Below are 21,488 nucleotides of genomic sequence, written 5' to 3' on the forward strand. Positions count from 1 at the left end.
CAACAAATTAGCTTGTTATGAATAACATTTACAATAGCTTCAAAGTGAAGTTGCCAGTCTGTTCTGCTAACTATTTAAGGCACAAAGTCACAAGGTGAAAGTGTCAAATTCTAGGAAAGGGAACAAAATTCGTACCTTCACATCAGGGCTGATTAGAAATAACAACTATTGCATCTCAATTTGTGTTCAGTTTAACCTGCTATTGCTCAGCTAAAGGTCCTTTCCACTGATGACAGTTTTGTAAGATAAATCTTGCAGGTGATGAGCTACCTTCAAAATGCACAGTGAACTCTGCAGACTCGTAAGAGGGTGAACCTGTTCAAGGATGATTTTTTGGGTCTTTTCCAACCTAAATGATTCTGTACTTCTATAAGAAGTTGAAAGCTGTAATCTTGCAAACTCACCAAAGATCTCTTTGACTTCAAATGAGAGCTGTGATGTGATGATTCTTTTTTTTATGTGCATGTGCATTTGCAAAGCTAGGTCTGAAGCATGGAACTTTTGGCATGACTTAAAAAGAAAAGGAAAAAAACTGATGAAAGGAGAGAGGAAGTAAAGACTTTCTAGGCTTCACTGACAATGTGTCTTCCTACTTTAACTATGTATATGAGATAGTGGTTTTTAAAGTAAATATATAGTGGAAAGGAGCTCAGAATTGCAAAATCATGCAATAAAAAAAGTAAGAAAGAATAATTTTTTTATCAGATGAGGCAGAACAGCGAGGGAAGTGCAGTCTAGTGCTGAGAAGTCAGAAGGCAAGACAACAGCAAAACTTTGCTGATTTTAGGGTAGGCAAGTGAAGCGACATGTTTGAAACTAAGATGTAACAGCTGTTACATGAAAAATCCTAAGCAAAGACACATGCAAGACAGTGGTCAACAACATATTCATCCCCCAATTCCTCCCATTGTGATTTACTTCAGACAGCTTAGTTCAGGAAAATTTAATATTTGCCCTGATTTTGGATGGCATGATTATGTAGTGAAAGCTACACCTTTGTATTAACAGCAAAATATCTGTCCAGAGGCCAGACCTCACCACAATTTCTACACCTGTGGGCCTTGACCCCAGCCTGGTCAATGAGACTGAGACCGTGTCCTGATACCATTACACACCTATGTAGACCTTGTTCATTCTTGAAGGACCAATTTGAACCGCACCACAGAAATTGGGAGGACTAAGGTTTTCTGAGATATGACAAAAAGGAAAGGTAAGAAAAAACTCATTTCAGTAGCAGCATGTCTTAGTCAAGGTAGGAAATATGCAGAGACATCAGGGGAAGCAGTTAGATCCACAGATCAAATTGAGGGATGGAGAGCATCTCGCCCAAAAGTGTTGGGTGGGAGTCAGTTTGAGTCTAAGATGCCCAAATTGTGATTATGTCATGTGAGTGTCACACATGGACCACTAGCCTAAGCTCCCGCTGCTGTCAACAGAGATTTAGTCAATGGGATCCAGAGAGAAATACAGCAGACCTGTTGCTTGGGACATGATCCTGCAGTCTAAATATAGACATTTAATGCCAGTAGAGATGTCCTAGGCTGTGCCATCTGGCCTGCAGCTGCCTCTCCTGGCACAAGCAGGACAAACAGGTCTGTATTGGATCTGCCAGTCTTGGGGAACTGCATGCACCTGAAAAGGATGCTGCACAATTTTGTCCAAGGGTACATATGAAGTAGCTGAATTGAGTCTTAGTTTGAGTCTTTAGTCTTGAGACTGTTTTAGAATGAGCCTCTATGATGCTCTCTTGGGTCTTCTAAATTTAGGTGTTTTATTTTCCACATAGATGCTAGTTTAAATTTCCTATATGGGTGCTAGTTCCAAGTTAGTTCCACCACTTCCCTCACAGGTGCACCTATAAACAGGCTCCCAGTGAAGGTGAGCCGTGTAATCTGAAAATGGTACTCGAGCTGATCCTAGGGGACAACTGCTGGTTCTATCTGACATTTTTTTTTTTAATTACCTATAAAGGGAGGAAAGCCTGAGTAACTTGCACTTTAATATCTGGCTTCTAAATACCTAAAACCACAGGAAGCAAAACCCACAGCAGGGTACTAGTTCCAGAAGAAGAATTGACAAATTTAGGTCTGATCAAGAGAAGAAAAACAATTTTTCTCTGGAATTCTTGGTGCAACTTTATCTGAATGATTTCATACTGGTATGAACACTTTAATTCCAGGATAATTTTCCAGTTTTGATTGTGAGGAGACTGGTGAAAACCAGTTCCAGGGTAAGTGTGCCTTTGTGGCATAACTTACAAAATTTCACTCCAGAGACAAAGCCTGGGGACAGAAGAAGAGAAAGGAGAGAAGGGCTGGTAAAACCAGTGTCAGGGGAGGTTAGTCAAGTCATGGACAATTGTAGTAGAAGAAAGCACTCATTTAAGTCCCTTCCGATTGTCTAATAGTGATGATAAAACTTTGGCTCCATTTATTTTGTTTTAAAAGGGTTTGTGTTTTTATACTTGCTTTTTATTTCATTGTGAGCTTTTTGTTTGCTACAAATTGCTTCAATATGTCTTTGAACTGCCTCTTTGAACACATAGCTTAATTCACTTCCATTTTCAAGAGTAAAATATCTCAAGCACTTAAAAATGTTTAGAAATAGCTCCCCACTCATAAAACTTTAAAATATTTGCAAGCGCCTGGAGTAGAAAATGCTGTTGGTTTGAAAGACGTTTAGTCTGTTTGAAAACCAGTTGGATGTTTCATTTAAAATGAAATTATGTAAAAATGATTTGTCGGCTTAAAGCAATTTTAATTTAAGATGTCCCTTGAAATTGCTTTCATCCTCATTTTTTGCTGCCCTTATCCTTATATTATCCTTATATATGTATAAATATAAGGATATTATAAATATATCCTTATATTTTTGCAGCCTTCAATCCTGCAACAATTGGTGCACAACAGGACAATTGTCATTATCTAGTTGACTCCAATGGAACAACACCAAAGAATCATGCTAGGCCTGACAGTTTTTGCAGAAGCAAGGTCTGGATAGAGCATTCCCACTTCCCACCTGAGGGACCTAACCTCACTTGCTTGCATGGTGTGTAGGAACCATATTAGAAGGTTTATTTACAGGAAAGCATTAAGCTGTTAGCAACAGATCTTACTGTGAATGTTCTGAACAGACTTTTAAATTTTCATCCAATTAAAATGTTTGTCACACTAAGTAGCCAGTTATGCTCACAGTGATGTAGCCTTTCTTCTGAAGACAGCAGGGATTGGTGTCAGATGAGAACATATCCTAGGGTTACAAATATGCTTCAAGTCTGCAGTGATGCTTGAACAGGGAATAGTTTATCAGGGACCTAATGATCAACTATGTAAAAGGCTTTTGTGAAAGGTATTTTAAAGGAAGCAGAGAATACAATATTTCAATTTCTAGCTTGCTGTGCCTTGTTTCATGAGCCCCTTAACTTCACAACTTCAAAATAAAATTGCTTTGTATTGGGCTCTTTATTGTTTCCTTTCTTTTTAATATTTCATTTTGTCAACACAAAGCTAATAGAATTATTTTCTCATAGGAAATGTCTGAATCACAGTCTTCAATGTGGAAACATGGGAAGCCTAAGTCACCTTTAGCAAGGAATCCCTTCTGTGGAAAGTCTGGAAACTTTACAGCGTTATTTGCTATACTGGCTGTGGTATTTTTGTTCCATTAAAAACAGATGCTCTTCCTGAGTCTTAAGACAGATTAATTTCACAGATACAATGGAATCCTATTATAAAAATCTGGTTTTGTTTCTAATCAAAACAATTTCATCATATGCATGACACCTGGCTATAATATAACTGTTTTGATGTGCAAATGGAAATCTGGAATTCTGACTTTCTTACAGTGTATGTAAATGGTGGCTATATTTGTAGACTCTAAAAGTGGATTCAACTGTACAAATGAAATGTTTGAATACATACCACCTGTGTTAAACATATGTTCTTTTAAGTCCTGAATTTGCCACTGCCATTATTTCTTCGAGATTACTCCAGTGCATTTTGAACTGACTGGGCATCTCAGAATCCAAGATTAATTGGTATCTGTCTTGTTAAATCTTGACGCATATTAATAGCAAGTTGCTCTGCAATTAGCAACAACAACAAAAAAAAGGGTTTGATTATTTGTGAGATAAGGCACTTCTGGGTGCTGTGAGGAGCACTTACTGTGGCCCTGGCATGGGGCCAGTCACGCACAAACTTGAGCTTCAGAAGTGACAAGGCAGGACCCTGGGAGCATGAGCACAAAAGGCAAACATCGAACAGCAAGCAGCCTGTGGTATTGTTGTCACATCTGGTCCCAGAGATGGGAGTGAATGCAGAGCTGCTTGTAAACAGCTGAGCTGTGGCACAGCTCTCCTGATGCCTTTCCAAGCGAGGTATGTTTCCAGAGTAGAGGCTCAGTTATGGAATTTAATGCTCTTTCAAGAACATCTGTGGCTTGTTTTTCTAATTAGAAGGGCAGTCCACAAACAAACTGCTTTCTATGCTGGGAGAAGAAATGACATCTTAGAAAGAAGCTCAAGGCTTTTGAAGATGCAACAACTCACAAGGGGGAAAAAGAATCAAGCAGCTATGCTTTTCAGAAGTCACATCACTTTCCGATAGTGTTATGCCACTGAGCCCCTACAATAACATGTATGTCTTAAAATGAAATGTCACTGGGTCCTCCATTTATTATACTTCATCATAATTGATAGCCTAAGCTTTTCCAGCATTGGATTTGATCTTGTTTGATTTATGTGTGCTGACTCTAGAGCCTTGGAAAACCTCAGTTTGAAAAACTGAGTTGAAATCAGTGGTGTTGTACGTGGGTGTACTGTGATGCCCTGCAGATCAGGTTGCAGGATAGGAAAACAGTTTTATAACACTGAAAATTGCTTTTTGAATTTGCTACTATGAAATGCCAAACTAACATGCTCAAAATTTTCATTTTCATAAATGCACCTGCTGGTACATGACTAGAAAGTGTGAATTTCCAGAAGGCTGGGTTGAATCACTGTGCAGTGTCTGGTCAGCACTGCCCTGAACTCACAAGGTGTTGAGCCTAAGGGGTGTGTAAGGAACTCTGTACCTAGTCCATGGAAATGAATGAAGGAAAGGAAAACTGATTGTAACAACAACAACAGTTTTTTTTTTCTTTTTCATGTCAAGTGGTTGAAAATTTTTTCATTGTTTTGGCAGTACAGGGAAATCCAGATCTTACCTTTACAGCCTACTCATCTTCTCAGGCTTTTCCCCTGATGCTTCCTTGAGCCTTTTGGCAGCCCATCTCTTAGTGATTCCTTACTCAACAGAAAACCTAATCTCAATCCCCCTTACAAGAAATATATATTGAATATAGTAGATATATTGGATAAAATAGACAACTTTAATAAAAAATAAACACTTTTATAGGTTTATATATATAGCCAATAGTCATTATAAATAAGTGCTATTTATATGCATGTATGTATGTATTTGTTTACATAATGAATAATAATATTAAAATATCTCAGTCTTCTGAGATATTTTCCCTCTGAAAGCAGTGGGAAAATATGTAACAGGAAAGACTTACTCCAGGTTAACTAAAATCATGTTGGAGAACATTTAAACAAACCAGACATCCTGAAGTCCATAGAGTCTGAGAGATTGCATACACAAGTGCTGAAGGAGCTAGCTGATATCACTATGAAGCCACTCTTGATTATGTTTGCAAAGTAATGGAATGTTGAAGAAGGGAAAGAAGGAGGATCTGTGGATTTGGAGATTAGTCAGCCTTAGCTCAATCCCTGGGTAGGTGATGTAGCAACTGATCCTGAAAACCTCTTCCAGACATCTGAAAGAGAAAAAGGTGGTCAGGATTGGCCAGCAGAGATTTACAAATGGGGAGTCATGTTTACCCAACCTGACAGCCTCCTTCCATGAGGGGATTAGCCTGATGCATGAGGGTAAAATAGAGAATGCTGTTTAACTTGACCTTAGTAAGGCTTTTGACACTGTGCATCACAACATCTTCATAGACAAGCTGACAAGATGGTCATTAGATAGTACACAGTGAGGTGCATCAAAAACTGGCAGAATGGTCAGAATATTCAACTAATGACCCCGACCAGTGACTGTGGAGCAGAGCGCTCCCAGAGTGAGAATAAAAACAGAAGACTGGGAAGCGTGGTGGGTATGCCAGATGGTGTGCTCACATTAAGAAGAACCTAGATAGGCTGGAGAACTGGGCAATTCTGTATTTCAACGAAGAAAGCCAAGTCCCAGATGTACAGACAAATATCACTGAGTATAAGTATGTGATGAGGGCACCAAACTGGAAAGCAGGTCTGCAGAGAAGTATGTGAGGATCAGCAAGCTGGATATGATCCAAAAATGTGCCTTTCTGGTGAAGGCCACCAGAAGAGCATTAGCATTGCCCTCAGGTTGATAGAAATGGTCCTCCCTCTCAGCATTGATAGAGAAATACCTAAAGTACGGGATCCAGTTCTGGGCTTTCCAGTATGGGAGACCCAGTGACACTGGAAAGTGTCCAGCCTACAGTCATAAAGGTGATGAAAAGAGTGAAGCATCTCTCTTATGAGGAAAAGCTGAGGGAGCTGAGGCTGTTCAGGTTGGAGAAGATGAGCCTGAGAGGGATTTTATCAGTGAGTATAAATGCCCATGAACAGAAAGGAGACAAGATCTTTTCAGCAGTGCTTAAGGGCAGAACAAGAGGCAATGGGCACAAATTAAAAAAAAAAAAATCAATCTGAACACAAAAAACTGCAAGAGTGGTCTAACACCAGAATGGGTTGTTCAGAGAGGTGGTGGAGTTTCTGTCCATGGAATCATGTAAAATCAGGTAAGGGTCCTGGGCAACCAGCTCTTACTTATTCTGCTTGAGAAGTGGGAATGGACTAGATGAACTGAAAAGTTGCCTTCCAACCTGAACCATTCTGTGATATTCCACAGTAGATTTGTTGATGTGTTTAATTGCACTTGCTCATAAGATATAAAAGTATCTCCGTGGAAGAGTCCATTATCAGAGTGGTGGAACATAATAATTGTTATTTAAAGAAAAAGTGCTTCTGCTACTAATTACAGCAGACATACAGGAGCTTCCTAGGCTGCACAGGGTGAACTGGCTTCCTCGTAGAGACCATTCCCCAGATTCCCTGTTATAGTTTTGCAACAATGCAAATGTCACTTGCCAATAAAACAACGTTGTAGCTATTTGGTTAGCTACTTGAAATGGTCTCCACTACCATCTCTGCAAGCAGGTTATAAAAACCAGGCTAGCACTAGACTGAAAGCAGAGAGGAATACAGCTATCACACAGGATTTCTGCTTGTCTTCCTAGTATGTAGCTATGCTGGGAATTCTGTCACATGGGTGACATGTTATGTCAATTCTATAGAGTATTCTCCTTTTATGGCCATGCTGTGTTGTTCCTGTAGCTGCTGATATGAGCATTGCTTTGGCTGCTTGGCAATGCACTGTAATTAACTGTCTACTAAGTAACAATGCCTTTAAACCAGGATTTTAAAAACGTAGTTATTTGTAGGAGAATACCAGATAAATAATTGAAGCACTGGAATGAGGCTTTCTTAATACTATATTCTGTGCTGTTTGGGGACACAAATATATCTTATTAAAAAAAGAAATTTAGTCTTCAACAGCAAAACCCTTTTGAGTATGTCAGACACTTCACATGAAGACAGGTTGCTGTTGGTGTATAAACTCTTACCTCTCTCAGTAAAGCTGAAGAAGACTCTGTCCCTTTTCTTTTTTCTTAATGCACATTGGTCTGCTATTTTATAGTCTCTGTACAGAAACATCAACCATTGCCATGTAACTGAAAAACCTAAAGAGGTGCATGTTTCTGGAAAGAATCAGATTTCCTGTGCAAGCCAGTCACTTCCCAGAAATACTGTACTGTGTGATATACGCACATTTGTGTTTGGGAAATCCCAGGAAGAAATGCAACCCAGTGGGTGCACTCTGAGTGCCCAAATCACAACTTCCTGACCCTTTTTCAAGTCTCACTCAACTTCTGTGCTCTCATACTCTCCATTTTTGCCCAGAACGACTCTTTCCCTTCATGCTCCTGTTCTCTGGGCACCCTTCCCACACCCATCCATGAGCTGTGTTCAACACTCATCTCCGCTGTGTTTCTAATGCTAGAAAAGAAGGCACTAGGTAAGGGCAAGGAGAGAAGAACCTCAGAGCCACTTGCTTTGGAGCTCTGCAGGAAACACAGTGATGGGTCTTTTGTCCAGTAATGGCAAGGTGCAGAGAAGCATAAGACCTGAAATCTGCATGTGATTTGAAGCTTGTGCTTGAATCCCCTATTGAAGCATAGTTTTCTATCCTACTTACTCAAGATGTTCCTCTTAAATTCAGTGATGTCAATAGGTACTTGCTATCCCGGCTGACCTGGACAAACTCTCTTAGCAGGACTTGGGATGGATTAATTGCAGCCCTCCAGTACCTGAGGGGAGCCTACAGGAAAGGTGGAAAGAGACTGCAAGAGTATGTAGTGATAGGAAAAGGGGACATGGCTTCAAACTGAAAACAGTTGGTTTAGATTAGATATTAGGAAAAACCCTTTCCTGGGAGGGTGGTGAGGCACAGGAACAGGTTGTCCAGAGAAGCTGTGGATGCCCCATATCTGGAAGTTTCCAAGGCCAGGTTGGATGGCGCTCTGAGCAACCTGATCTATTGGAAGGTGTCCCTACCAATGGCAGGGGGTTTGGAACTGGATGGTCTTTAAGGTCCTCTGCAACCCAAAGCATTCTATGATTCTAGGATTCTGTGATTGCTGGAAAATACTCTGATTGTCTGATGGGAGAAGATAACCCATCTCACCATTTTAGCCTCAGGGTGCTCATCTTTTGTTTCTTTCCCTAAGCATTCTTGTTCCTGGTTACTTCTCAGGAACCACTCTGCAAACTGCCCATTTCCACCTTTCAGCTTCCCTTCCCCTTGTGTCTTCCTTTGGTCAGCTCCAGATCTCCCTCACAGGCTTGTTCTTCCTGTGCTTCCACACAAAGTTTTTCCTTCTGCTGCCCCTTGCCTACAGCCCCTTCCCACCCTCACCCTGGAGTCCTTTCCTGTAGGAGGATACAATATAAGAAAATAAAGGTTGTATAGAAAGTAATCTTACCCCTTAAGGAGCTGCAGCTGAGTTAATTATTAGAGATTGGGAATAGGCCTGACTTTAAGAGGCCGCAGCTGTAGCCAACAAGAAGAGTGGTATAAAAGAGTGGGTTGGGTGGTTGAGGGGACTGGAGTCAGTTGGCTGCTGTGAGGACAAGGAAGAGTCAGTGCCTAGAGGAGCTGCCTACAGAAAACATCAAGGAGGTACAAAACTCTAGCAATATGGAACCCCTGCAATGTAACGACAATAGAACTCTTGCAATATAACTACAACTCTTTCCCAGACTTGGCTGCTCCAGTTCCATTTTCATTTTTCTGCTGTGCTCAAGTGAAGCTGAAAGCTTGATATGTCCTTCCAGCTTCCACCTGGAACATGTGCAGGAAGGGTGCAGTTTCTAGGCAGCTATTGATTTCTGAACAGGTGAAATCGCTGTTTTTGAATAGCTTATAACTGGATCATGTTGGATGGAAAAGGCAGGAGGTTTACCACATGTAAGTCACTCATCTCCAATTGGATTTCAAGTGACTTGTTTGAACCTCTGGATTTAAGAGCAGGTTTTAGAAGTCTAAAAAATGCACAAAACACTATTCTTTCCCCACACTCACTCTTGTGGATGACTAGATCTTGCCATGTCAAATTTTCCCCAACTATTCATCATTCAGTGTCCAATTGAATCTGCAGCTTTTCATACATGTAAGTTAGAAGTTGACAATTCCTATTATGGGCAGTTTTGTAAAGAGTTTTATCGTATAATTATCTTATCATTAACATGCCAGGCTGAATTCCTAACAGGAGTTGCTACCAATCCCACCTAGTGTAGAGGAAAAAAAAAATCAATCATTTATTGATTTAGAACACCAACTACTGAACATTATAGTAAAATATGTCACACTGACACTGTGTTTTCATGTTGCCTCATCCAAGACTTAATTAAGACAGTTCAAAAAGCATATTGACTACTATTAGCTTTGTATCAAGTTCTGACTGAAAAAACAACTGCTTATAAAAGATGAGACATAATAAACATGGCCAGCTTGTTTTTTTTTTTAATGTGAATTTGGAAGAAAGAGAGAATAATGGGCTGAGGAATGTTTTATTTCTTCTTGTCAGGGTAAAAGAAAAGAAAAATACACCCAAGATGTTTCTTTAAAAGATCCATTTAAATGGGACTGCTGCTGAAGGAGGCAATTATTTTTTTATCATAAAAGCTTGACAGCCTCCTTTTAGGGCTGAAATGCAGAAACAAAATGAAATCTTTTGTATGATAGATTGAGTTAATGCACAGCAGCTTTCTGAGTGGGAAAACCAGAGAAGTGATTAGGTTATTTTTATTACTTTAACTAGAGAGACTGGGTACTGCTTCTTCAACTAGTCACTGGGGTACAATTAATAGACCATTTGCCAATAGAATACAGAGCTTTAAAAGCAGATGCTGTTTGGGATTTCAGCTGTCTTGCAGCATCTCAGGTGGTTGTGGAGAGTGCAGAGCTGTGTAGCACAGTCTGAGCTGCTCATGCTGGACTGTACATGGTTAATCTGTGTTGCTGTGAGAGCCCCTTGCTGTGCCGAGGTCCAGGCAGAGCTGGGGCTGGGCTGTGCCTGGGCTGGGAGCCCTCTGGCAGCTGCTGGCCAGGGTGTGTGCACTCGGCTGCTGGCTGTGCCAGCTGCCAAAATGAGTCCCAAACTCGGCTTGGCAGACAGGAGAGGTGTGGCTGTTTTTCAAGAGGAAATGAGGAGCCATTCTACCATCCTGGCCTGGCCTGAGAAGCGAAGAGCTATCCAGAGCCCTTCTGTCAGGTCAGACCTGCTGGTTTGTGGTGAAATCTCATTGTGCCACAGAGAGAGCTCCTCTCCATGTCACCCCAGAAGAGCTCTCTCTCCTTTCTCATCCATTTGCACCTGTGAAGGTGTTGTCTGATAAGGCTCACCCAAGCTTGGCTGATAGAATAATTGCCTTCAGCACCTCTGGGCATTGCAGGTCTTTACAAGAACAGGGAGATGGAGGAATCTGGTCTCAGCTGTACTTGCTTTGCATATTATGTGTTGGTCCAAGGGAATAAAGAAGCAAAGTCAAGCAGGAATTTAAAAGTAGTGTGTATTAAGGATTCCCTGACAAAGGCACTTGTCGCAGACATCTTTTATGAAAAATCCTTTCCTTAGGATTTTTCCTCCTGAGAAGCTGGGAGGCCTCAGGAACAAAATGTAAACATTGATTATCTGCTGCTGTGGAATGCAACAGGTGCATCTGTGATTGGTCTATGTTGGATGTTTGTACTTAATGGCCAATCACAGCCCAGCTGGCTTGGACACAGAGCCCAAGCCACAAACCTTTGTTATCATTCTTTCCTATTCTATTCTTAGCTAGCCTTCTGATGAAACCTTTTCTTCTATTCTTTTAGTGTAGTTTTAATGTAATATATATAATAAAATAATAAATCAAGCCTTCTGAAACATGGAGTCAGATCCTCATCTCTTCCCTCATCCAAGAACCCCTGTGAACACCATCACAGGCACTGATCTTGTTCAGCATGGTTTAATACACCTTGTTCTGGGTTTAGGATACATGTCTGCTCTGGATTTGGATTGCACTGAAGGTCAAGCATCTCAGTTTGGGCTGGAGATGGGGTCAGTCTTCCAAAAGGGTCAGATCACAAAGACTAAAACGATTTCTCACTGGCACTGCATCCACTGATTCTTATTTTGCATAGGAAAAAGGCATAGACATGAATATGGACCAAAGTGTTTATTTACATGTTCCTGATTAACATGTTTACCACAGGGGAAAGAGCAATTAAGATGAGTGGGAGATATTAAGAAAATAAGTGTAATGAAGATCTGTAGGCTTGCTTTTCCCAGAAAGGATGCTAAGAGGGAGAAAAAGTAATTTTTGATGGATGCTGTGTAACCCTTGAAGAAATACAGTCTATTTTTTTGCCTCTGACATATTTGAGAGATTTCATAGTCTTCAAACCTTTTTTCCATTTTATTCTTCATTGTTTGCAGTGCTTTACATGTTCTTATGCATCTTGTATATCTGTTTACAATTTTCTCCCTGAATCCCTGAGCCTGCAGATAGCCAGAGAAAGGAAATGTATGTGCCTTTCCTAGAATTGTAAAACTGCTTAGGTTGGGAGAAGATCTTAAAGATCATTGAGCTCAACCATTTGATCTCTTCCTGACTACAGGTTCAATTTCTCCACTTTGGTATGGAAGAGAGACAAACCAGTGAGATCCAGCAGCCCCTTCCAAATTGTATTGTATGATAAGTCCAGGCATGAATGAGAAAAACGCACGCCTCCCATCCCATTCTGTCCATGTAGGTTTTGTTTCAAAGTTTCCATTTGCTTTTCAAGTCACACCGACAGAGTACATGGAGAGTTTGCCACCTTCCAAAGCACAACTCCTTTAACAAGTGATTGTGAAGCAATTTAGGGCCAGTTATTAGTGACAAGGCTGTGAGGAGCCTCCTTGGGGGTCCTGGGGCCCCTTTTCTGCTCAGGCCCTGGCCTGTGGTGCCTGCTGGGGCATCTGTGCCTTGCTTGAGTGGTGCAGACCCACCTGGCTGACTGGACAGCTCAGACCTCACGCCCTTCTTGTCCCCTTGGCCTTCCCTCAGCTCTTGCTCCCCAGCCTGCACAGGACAGTGCAATGTAGTGTCTCACGCTCAGATCTGCTTCAAGGCTGATTTTTTCTGCTGGTCTCTCAATATTTATTTCTATATTGCTCATTGGTATAGTCAGTACCACAGGAGGTAATCCTATCTGCAGATTTTGAGAGCTACCACAGCAGACTTGAACATAAAGTTCATTTCCAGAGCTTAACAAGCTGCCACTCATCAGCTGCCATGGTGGCTGCCTTCCTATGCTCTTAGTCTGCAGTAAATACAAGATAATTCAGCTTATCTTAACTCTTTATTGCTGCAGGCTCAATTAAATCCAATTACCTCACACTTGCAAGATAAGATGCACACGCAGGATTACTGCCACTCAGTTGCTGGTGGAGAATCTGACAACAGCTGAGCCCAGCCTAAATATTTCTTACTCCAAAAGATATTTTATATGGCTGTCTGCATGTCTTTTGAATTTGTGTGCATAGAGCTTCGAATCTGAGAGAAGGTGCACTGCTTCTAGGTGCTAGCTTCTGTTAGTAAAGGAATTTACATTAGGCTGAACTGGTGACAGTGGAGAGAAAGAAACAGGCTCTGTAACAAATAGGAACTCTTAGCCTCAGGCATTGAAAGGTTAGGAAATTCCTTTACAGGAGCCCTAGGCCGTGCACAGTTAGCCAGGATTTATCAGAGATATTTCCAGGGATGACGTCATTCAGTATTTTCTGTTACTATTTTGTGTCTTTCAAAAAGATGGAAATTAAATCTCAGATCTCCCCAGTACGTTTATAGTTAAACTTTGGAGAAGTGTTCTGCTAAGTAGGAACTTAACCAGGAGAGATGGAAGAATTCAAGGTAGGCACAAGAAAGGATCAAGTCAGCAGAAAGTGTTGGTGGGGCAAATAAGGCAATGCAGGCAACATCTGAGGAGACAAGGAACTTTCTGAAAAAGTGGCCACAAACAGAAGAAGGATCATTTAAATATGGCATGAGTTCTGAGGTCCTTATGAGTAAGATATTTATAGAAAAACATTGCGCACATGGGATGCCCTGCCATCTAAGGGTTAGTGACTCCCAGAAATCTGCTACTTAGGGAAAGCATTATTTGCATGATACAATCATGTGATAATGGTTGCAAAATAAATTGCACATTCTTTTTAAAATTGGGGGTTTTTTTTAAAGTAAAAATGGCAGCATGTGTAGTTTGGAGGGCAAGGTGAGGGCAGATTACCTTTGAATGTAACATTAGTAGCTGGCTTTTCAGGTAAGGTAGTAATGGCTTTTAATGGTTAAACTAAAAAAAGAAGTCTTCATCTATTACCTTCAAGCAGATTTCAAGAGCCTTGAAGTGCTAATTTTGTACCAGAATGATCTTGAGTTCCTTGCTGTTAACACTCCAGAAAAGTATTCCAGCACCTGCTCTCACATAGAATTAGCTCTACTTATATTCCTAAAAAGAAGACCAAATGTATTATACTATCTTCTATAAATAATTTCACATGTATCTCCAAGAGCCATTGATATTGTAAATATTCAGCAGTTATAGGAATAATAGGAAGAGGTAATACACTTCTTTATGTAAAACTTCAAAGTAAGTGGAGAACCAACTGTTTGATCTATACATAACAACATGCTTTTAAAATCTATTCCATTATAATCTTGGTTATTGTTTAATGATAAAAACTAAAAACTAGGCAAGAATTAATTACATTCATATCCATTGGTTTGTAAAATACCTTCTTTGAACACTGAGATGGATTTGAGTCAAGTGGCTTCCTCTTTATGTTCAGTGCATACAACAGTGATTTCAATAAGGTCAAAACCAGTTAGGTAAACCTTGAAAGCATTTGCTATTTATAGGTCAGTGAACTTCGAACAAGTACACATCATACATTGGAATCTGACCTACCAGAAGTAAAATCTAAAGGGGATTGAAACTCACAGAGTCGTTACACCACTTCTCACACAATATCATGTTTAAAGCACATTCTTCTAGGAGCTTCTCCCGCCAATATGGTTCATAGGTCAAACCTTTCAGCCTAATTTATCACAGCCTTCAATATACTTAAGTATACAAGTGACTTTAAAAAAAAGCAAAGAGTAAAGAAAGAAACTGAGGCATCCTGTTTCTATATTTTTCAAGGTAAGTTCCAAAGCAGCCCAAGAAGTATAATTCTGGGATCCAATTCCCTCCTGCCAACTGGCAGCGCTGGGACAGACAATCTAGATTTTATCATTTAAACTCAGTCAAGTCAGCTCTATCAGTCAAGACTGAAATAAGCACAGCACTGATTTTTACTGTTTATATTTATTTGTAAAGATTCTTTCATATAGAAACTTCCCTCTGCACTCCAGGAAGTGTCAGATCTTTTGTACCTGTTTTCTATGGGTTTATATCAACTATACACTGAATCTGATATGACATAGAGTCACAAGGTGCACAGGAGATTTTCAGCTACATAGAATTGTAAAAGTCAGGGAGAAGACATTCAAAAGCCAGTATTACATTCAAACCTTTAAATTCCTAAGGCAGCCTTGGATAGGGAGGTGTGAGAAGACACCCCTAATGCAGGCTGTGCTGTGGTGCCAAGAGAGCTGAGAGGGAAGGGGGCTGATATTATCTTCAGCTGACCTGGGTGGATTTGGAAGAGGACATATGTCTACAGCTTCAGCCAAGGGTTATAAATATGGGATTAAGTTCCCATTCCTTTATGCTACACTTCCATCTAGGAAAGCTGAGTTACCTCAGTATTTCCACAGTTGTAAACTAGTGATCTTTGCCATAATGGTTATACAGTCACATTTTTGTTCCAGAGGAGTCTGCCTAGCATTTATAGGCCTCCCATTAAAGTAACTCCTTTAGTGACTTTTTTTATATAGCAACTATAACTGGGGATCAAATATTTTTGGTGGCAAGATATAATTCCTATGATTGGCACTCAGTAAACTGAAGATATGTTTCAGATTTTGGAGACAGAGAGATGAGAAGACTCTCTGATCTTCTTAAAAACCTACCCAAAATCTGGATAATATATTTAGATAAGAGCGATGTTTCAGCCATGAGAAAGATCTATGAAGCTGTCTCAAAGGAGAAGAAGTTACAGAAATGAAAAAAAGGAACAAAAAATTATATTCTTTATGGAACTGTCTTCAATTCATTTCCAAATGTCCCCAGCTCTTTTCTTACACAGTATGAAGGCCAGCTGTTAATCATACGCACCAACAGTGTGGATGGAACTCCTGCACTACATTTTAATCATGGTAGAGCGACTATTAGAAGGTATGATCCATGTGTATTCTTGTAGAAAGGGAAGAAGCACAAAGTAAAAATAACACTGTCAGCTGAAGAGGAGCACTTGCGCTCATGTTGGAGGTGGAAACTTGTCACATCAGCCATCATCGTGAAAAATCAGACCTTCATGTAAAGGCCAGTCCTTTGGCTGAAGCATTCTCCCAATTAAGGAGTAGCTGCTGAGTGACAGAAATCATGGGTTAAGATGCCAAAGAGAAGGGGTCATTTTACAAACCTGGCCTGTTAAAATGTGAGCACTCCCTGTGGCATATTTAAAATACTTTGTAATGGCAACATGTTCCACTCTTGCTGGTCAAGTTCGTGTCTCCTGTCCACAGGTACCTGCTAGAAAGATAAATGCTTTGATGGAGTTCAGTCAGGGACAAACCCATGGGGGATTGCTGCTTTACTGTTGCCATGCAGGAGGCTTATAAAGTATCTAAATATACTTTTGCTTCCCATTTGGCCATTCTGTTGAATGTAGAGAAACTACTCATGTTTGTTTTCCTCAGCCTGGAAGTCAGAACAACTTTTTCTTTTACTAGGCTGTTTGTTTTAAGTTTGACTAACACCTGCGGCCAGAGGGAATGACTGAAATCTGGAACAAAATATCAGACAGACATTTTGTGAACGATATCCCAGAGTAAAAGAGTCTTCAGATAATTTTTCTTTTACGTAATATTGTGCTGTAAGCAATTGTGCTGAGATTCTGAGACTTTAATAGATAGAGAGTGGATTATGATTTGGAGGTAAAATAAGTTCACTTTCTATTAGTAATTTACAGGGATAAAATTTACACTGATTTCATTAGGAATTTGTCCCATGTAGCATCACTGAGAACAGAGTCTTGAGTCCTGGATGTTTGGAAGCAATGAGTTCATATGGGAAAATTCAGTTGTACACTTTGCTTTCTTGAATTTTATTTTATTTCTATGATTAAAGGAGTACCTGCTACCTCTATCCCTCTTTAAAGCTTCAGTTTTCCAAAACTATTATGTCTTTTGGAATGTGGGTAGGGGTAACTTACCACCTGAAACATACAGATATTGTTTTTGTGCTGACAGGAACAACCTGTAATTTTCAATATCTCTAACTGTGAAATGATCTACAGTAACCTGCTGACATGTGAATGTATTTACTTCTCAGTCAGCTATGAGTGTCAAATGCTAAATGCAGAATATAAATACATTAAGTGAATCTGCAACATCTATTGGAAGGATCTGAGTCCATAATCTTTTACTAGCCTTTTGCAAATTTTACAAGCACACCAGTATAAGCACAAGCTTATTTGAAATCTTTGAAGTTAAATCTTTGAAATTCAAAAGCCTGAAAATGCCCATATTGGCACATACCCTGGGACAAGCAGTTCTTATGATCAAATCAGGTTTGGCTATAGTGACCCAGAATAAACTCAAACTTACCAGTGCCACACTCTAAACAACAAATTCAGAGGTGACCCAAAGTGCATCATACTAGACCCTGTGCTGGAATGGAGTTGGAGAATTCTGTTATCCTAGACTGGTAGTTTCTCATGCTAGAACTGCCCATGGCTTTTTGCTTATTTTGGGACTCTGTGGGGTTTTACGTGCATTGGTTCTGACTCAACTGCATGCATACTTTAATTCAAAGAAATTTGTTCTTTTTGCTCACATTAAATTCATGAGGAGCATGAACAATTTTAGGATTTTTTCCTACCCATTTTATGGCATGAAGTGGGCACAAATTTTCTAGGTGTTTCAGAGCTCTGGCTTCAAGGGAAGAAGCTGACCTTATCTTTAGAAGAGCCATTTGCAGGCCTTAAACAGGCAGCCACAGGGAAGAGGGTCTGGCTGAGTCTCTGCCGCAAAGGAAAGGAGGTTCTGTAACAAATACTCTGCCCAAGGCCTAGTGCCATGGCTGGATTTTGCCCACTCAATCCAGGGCTAGCACTTCTAGATGCTATCTGCCATTGCAAGGGCAAATAGGAACCCTTTGAAACCGCAGCCAAGCAGTGGAAGTAATCAAATCTTCAGGAGCTGAACTCATTTGCTTCTTCTCTTGCTGAGCATCAGGGTCTATGTTTGTGGCTTCCAAGAGATGTGTTGCCTTAGAAGAGGCAGAATAGCTCTGTTTCCAGCCTTTTGCAAGCTAACCTTCAGAAAGGAGTACCAAAAATGTGTTATTTTAACACTGCCAGCCATGCAGTAGATCCCTGAGTAAAATTTCTTTACGCTGCTTTATTCCGGAGATCTTTATCATCCATGATCCACTGAAAGAGAAATAAATATGAATCTATCTACTTGTCTTATTAGACCAGGAGCTCAGAAGCACTCCTGGTACTTTCTTATGCCTCTCACCTCTCCCTATGCAACTGCAGACCTTTATCTTCAAACCAAAAGCATCTGTGGGGGGATGTTGAGCACTCTTTTTGATCCTTTCCTTTGGACACCCCAGTCTGGAATTGTGCTTGGTGCTGCAGAAAAGACCAGTTTTCTAGCACTCTTGGGGGGTTTATTTTGTTTTTTTTTTTTGGCCTGCAATAGAAAATATTTCATTTGGAATTTGTTTTCCTCTACCACCACAGAACTGGGAAGTTGCTCTTCTGTTGTTGTTGATCTTCTGTATCGGTTAAAGGAATTAAGCAAACACACTTCATTTGTCAATCTGACAAATGAAAAGAAAGAGAAAAGAACAAACCCAGCATCACAGGATGCTTAGAAAATGACTTCTATTTTTAGCCTGGTACATTTCAGACATATAAACACCTCTATTAATCGCAGACCCTGAGGCAGTGCTCTAGGGATTATTGAATTGCTTAGAAAGCTGGCAGCCCTATATGGCATGCCAGTGAAGGACTTGACAAGGCTAATTGTGTTCCAAGTTGTTTTCAGCACCAGTGGGAAATGAGGTCTGTGTGCTGGATGTACTGTACAAACTAAGTAGTGACGGAGGAAGGGAGGTGGGAAGAGTGAGGTGATGAATAAAGGTAACAGGATCCATAAGCATATGACATTTCACTAATATATTTGGCCTCTGGAATCTGAAAGGCAGTTGCATGCTTAACAGGCATGTGATGTACTATCGTGAGTGCCTGCATTTCCCTTGGAAATTTTAAATTGCTGTTAGCTCTGGAGTACATCTATCTCTTTTCTCTACACAAGTAAGAATACAAAAATCATTATTAATGGTGTTTTTCCTCTAGACACAGGATTTTTAAGATCCTGAGAAGTAACTTTTTTTCCCTGTATATGCTTATGAAGCCTAGAAATTATGCCACAATGATTCAAACTCTACTAATAACACTTCAGGATTGTCCTGTCTTGCAAATTCCCAGTAGAAGCAAACAATTTGCAAATACCTTTTGTCTTATCTTCCTGTTTTCAGTTATGGGTTTCCATCTAATCTCTTGCTTGAGTGACTTATCTTCTGTCCTATGAGGTGTTCCTTAAGGAATATTTAAATCAAAACCTGTGTGAGCAGGTAAAACTTCTGTGCCTGTTTATCACATATTTAAAATTGTTTCTGCTCATCAAATTCAGTGTATTTCACCACACTATTTTCCAAGGATAACTATTCAAAACCTGTTTATGTGACTCTTTGTGTTCTAGTGGGAGGAGTCTAGTTTAATGGCTTAGAGATCCATGAAAACTAGCTTGCTTTCCCTGCTGCAGAAAAAAATGCCATAGAAACACCTCATTGAAACACCTTTAACAACATCTCCTCTTTTTATGAGCTCTGCGACAGATTTGTGCTAGGTCTGGCTTTGGTGCCTTGGTTTCCTCTGTCATATGCTGTTAAACATAAAATGTGATGCAAAACGTGACCTGTTTCTTCCTTTCTAGGGTATATCTGCTAGTCTTACAGTGACAAAGCAATCTAAGATTGTGATCAAACTTGAGAGTGCCAGCTCTTAAGAACTGGTGTTATGAGCCCTCTCATTGAGAGTTTAATAACAGGAAATTTTGGGCAATGCAATCTCACAGGGAGATTGTTGGCATCATGGGGTTTTGGAATAATCTGTCTACCAGAGTAATAAAAGAGAAGCCATATAAAAGGATTGAAAGGATGTGAGACGAGGTAAGGAGGAATGGAGGGGGGGGGAAAATAGCCAGGAAATGAGAGAAGGCCTGGAAGAATATCAGGGGTGTGATGGAAAGAGATTGTGAGAAGAAGCATTTCCAGAAGGGAGAAGCTTGGCAGAGAAGTATGAAGTGGTATTAAAGGGAGTGATGCATGCTCTGGCCTGGGGACCAGAGCACTTTGGGGCTTGCAAGGGGAGTACTCTCTTTCTAGGAGTCTGGACCAGGAAACAAAAGGATAGTTATGTTTGGGGGCAAGCTAACAGGCAACCTTTATGTCCACCTTCCTAAAAGTATTATGAAATGCCTTATTGGTGCAAAGGCTTAGAACAGAATGGTAAGGACATTACTTCTCATCAACTTTTTTCAGTTCTGGATTGAAGGATACATGGATCCCACTGAAAAATAATGAGCAACAAGTGTTATGTGGCCCACCGAGAAACTATCAATGGAATGATAACATTTCACTTTCTCCTCCCAATCAAATAAGCTGTTCTTATCCATTGACTCTAGGAGCAGCAGGCCTTATCTAAATTTCCCCATGAATCATGCTTGGGTATTGTCTGGGAGGACCCAAACTATGAGTGGGGACCTACCAACAGTGTGGCTGGTCCACGGTCCAGCTTAGTTTTCCAGGAATGTCATAACCTGTGAAAGTTCAAAAACAAATGTGAGATGGATGTCTTGCTGAAGAGAATTTTTTTCAGTCATTCTTTAGCTCTGAAAATGAATGTGTAATCTTGAAGGGATGTTTCCAGGCAGTGTAGGTTTTCCTGTTTTCCACTGTGGCTGACATGAATGACATCAGCATCTGAAACCTGCACAGCAAAGAGCTTAGAGCTGATTTCTCTCAGTTTCCCCTATCAGAATGATGATGACCAATTGGCAGGGGTGCCAAGTCACCAAAACAGCTTCAGGATGGTGGCAGCACTGTGAAAATTTAAAAAATAAGTTTTAAATGCCTTAAAAAAAGGTGATGTAGGGATGGCACTTTCAGTATAGGATAGTTCCCTTCTGGGGAGACCCTGAATACTTGGAGAGCAGTTCATTCATAAAGGAGAAAGATTAGAGATTTGTACCCAAATACTAAAGCAAGGTCTCGTGATTATTTTGTTATCCTATCAAAAAATTAACAGGTACTGTGCATTGGTGTGTGTCATACACTAACCTGCAGCATGGTGTGTTGAGGATCTGATCTGGTGTCCTATTTGGGTGGCAGGACATCTACCCCACATGTCCTGTCCTTTACATGGTCTTCAGATAAAAGGGCAAGGAAAGTAAATTGTACACTTTTTGCAAGATAGTTTGGATGGAGCCAAAGTACCTGCATAGATCCACAAATGGAAGAGTACCCAAATCTTCCCATCACATCCTACACAACTGTGGTGTATTTATTTTTTGTTACCACGAA

Source organism: Ammospiza nelsoni, chromosome 2 (genome assembly GCF_027579445.1).
Source record: "Ammospiza nelsoni isolate bAmmNel1 chromosome 2, bAmmNel1.pri, whole genome shotgun sequence".
Taxonomy (NCBI): Eukaryota; Metazoa; Chordata; class Aves; order Passeriformes; family Passerellidae; genus Ammospiza; species Ammospiza nelsoni.